General features: G+C 40.1%; 1 protein-coding gene across 1 annotated transcript in view; it reads right to left on the bottom strand.

The window, feature by feature from the left end:
* The window catches only part of LOC101849930 (mushroom body large-type Kenyon cell-specific protein 1-like), a 63,181-nt gene extending 61,134 nt beyond the window's left edge, over positions 1–2,047 (bottom strand). The window contains exon 1 of the mRNA XM_013082992.2: positions 1,835–2,047. The gene's annotated coding sequence lies outside the window, so the exon portion shown is untranslated. The remainder of the gene's footprint in view (positions 1–1,834) is intronic.
* Positions 2,048–2,703: the final 656 nt, after the last annotated feature.

Genomic DNA, 2,703 nt, shown 5'->3' with positions numbered 1-2,703 from the left:
TATGTATATTTTACGCTACAGCATGCTTCAAGAGATTTACAAGTAATACTTTCCATTATCCCAATCATTTTTGCAAGGAATCAAGAAGGTGCTAAAATGTATTAGCTAAATAATATGTGTTCATCGTCACATACCGTTTCGAAAGCATTGACAGAAAAAAAACCGGTTTTGACGGAACCGAAAAAAGAAACACCAGAAAGTTCAGATATTATCTTACTTCTTTTTTAAAAACAAAAACAAAACAACGACAACAACAACAACAACAACAAACCTTTAAAAAAAAATAAACCTGGTCATCGCCACTTTTAAAATACAAAGGGTATTATTTGCTTGTTAAGTGATGAGTTTTTAAAAGCTTAATTTCAAGACAACAGCGGTTCTAAGAGCACCTGAGGGCTTGCAACTGTAAAACTGTAAAACTTAATGAAACAGCTTTCGTGGTTTAAAACATTAATTCGTACTTTCCACTCTTGGGTGTGCGCAGCTTGCAGGCTTCTCCCTTGACTTTAGCCTTTTATTTCGTGAAGCCTCATGTGACTTATTGCTCTCCAATATGGCCTATTGAAATGAAGAATATTGACTTGGGTAAAGATAATAGAAGCAACAGAAACGTGGTTTCTTAGGAAACTGCTAAGAGTATCGTGGAAGGAAAAGAAATCAAATGAGGTAGTACTTGACGGAGCCCACGTGGGACGCTCAAAGTTAAAAACAATCAGGAAACGACAAATGCAGTTTTTGGGACACCTGAATAGACATAAGGTTCTTGTGAACATCTAGCTCTCATTGGCAAAATTGAGGGCAAGCGAGGCAGGGGTAGGCCCCGAACAACATACTTAGGGAACCTAAACAAATGGGTAACAGGGAAAGATCAGGGAAACGTAGCTTTTTTTTTTAGAGCATCCGAGCAAAGGAATGAATGGAAAACCATGGTCGCCGATGTCTGTCGCAGATCTGGCACTGGATGATGATGATGAAAGATACGCCCCTACATCTCCGGCGGGACACTGCTAGCTGGAGATGGAGAAGATCGCCCAGAACCCAGAACAGAGGCAGGTGGAGAGCTCTAGGCGGTCTATAACCATTCATCATCATCCAGTGCCAGATCTGCGGCGATCATGTTCCTCTATTCATTCCTTTGCTCGGACGCTCTTTAAAGAATCTACGATTCCCTGTTCTTTCCCAGTTACCCATTTGTTTAGATTCCCTAAGTAAGTTGTTCAGCTAAGTAAGTGAGAGCTAGATGTGTTCAAGACCTTTATGTCTATTCAGGTGTCTCAAAAACTGCATTTGGTTTTTCCTGATTGTTTTTAACAATGAACGTCCCACGTGGGCTCCATCAAGCACTACCTCATTTATTTTATTTTCCTTCCACGATATTCTCAGCTGTCTCCTAAGAAATCTCATTTCTGTTGCTTCTATTTTATTTTCACAGTCTTTAGTGGTTGTCCTGCTTTCACAGCCGTATAAAAGAGTTGACCATACAAAGCATTTCAGAACTTTCGTTTTGGTTATCATTGAGATGTTTCTATTTTTCAGGAATGGGCTCATTTTATTGAAACTATCCTTAACCATTGCAATTCTCTGTAATATGAAAGCAGAAATTCTTTTTTCTCGTAGTCTCGGGGGGGGGGGGGGGGGAGAAAGCAAAACAAAAACAAACCAAAAGAAAAAAGCAACCAAAATAGCTACTGCAAAATGTTTACTACAGGTGTGCCGGACTTGTACTCATTATGCTGTGAGAAAAGTTTTAGTACCTTGAGTATGACTTTGTGAGCAATGCAGAAGCATTCATTGAGAAACACATCTGTACCCTATAATATCATTTGTTTCTTACCTTTTATTCTGATGAGCTTGACAACAGAAATCCTCTCAAATACGGAGCTTCAAAAATCGACGTCTGTTAGCAGAAATTATCTGTCTGAGTGCGTTTGAAAGAGGAGAGAGAATGAGTGCGGGGATGCCAGCAAACGGTAGAACTTCTACTAGAAGAGAGAGCAAAACCGCTCACTGTATCGCTCGGTGCCAATTGACCGCGTGTGACGTCAACAAAATAATGTTGCGGGAGTGAGCGTGGCGACAAGTCATTCTCAACGATGAGCCGCGTGCGTTGACGCTGCTACCATGGCAACAGAGATGGGCGTATCATCTGCACGCGACTGATCCTACGAATAATTAACATACCGTTATGATCACTGTGTACTTCTTCGTCCTTAGTCCATTCGCGTTTCATTAGTTCTCATACCGTTGATTTAGATCTTCTCAACGAGGTTCATGGTTAGTTCAAAACCAAGTATGGGTACAATTTCTTTTGCCTGTGAATCGAGTCGTCGTGAATGACTGCAATGATTGCATAGGAATGTTCTGCTAAAGTAGATGATGTATGAGAAAAAAACTCACGACCTTGTAAATTAAAATGAGAAGGGTTGAGACAAATGAAATTTGCTATTTAATTTTATGACATTTTGACAAGGTTCTGTATTTTCCAAGAGAGGAGTACCAAGAACAAAAATGAAAGTTATAAGTTTTAATTCATCTCTTGAAAGTTTACCATTGTGTGTTTTATTCCTTTACCCCATCCATTTCTCTCTCCCTCCCCTCTCTCTCTTTCTCTCTTTCTCTCTTTCTTTCTGTCTGTCTCTCTCTCTCTGTCTCTCTATCTCTGTCTGTCTGTCTGTCTCTCTCTCTCTCTCTCTCTCTCTCTCT

This window comes from Aplysia californica, unplaced genomic scaffold, assembly GCF_000002075.1.
Source record: "Aplysia californica isolate F4 #8 unplaced genomic scaffold, AplCal3.0 scaffold00204, whole genome shotgun sequence".
Lineage (NCBI taxonomy): Eukaryota > Metazoa > Mollusca > Gastropoda > Aplysiida > Aplysiidae > Aplysia > Aplysia californica.
This window is presented reverse-complemented; position numbering and strand designations above follow the sequence as displayed.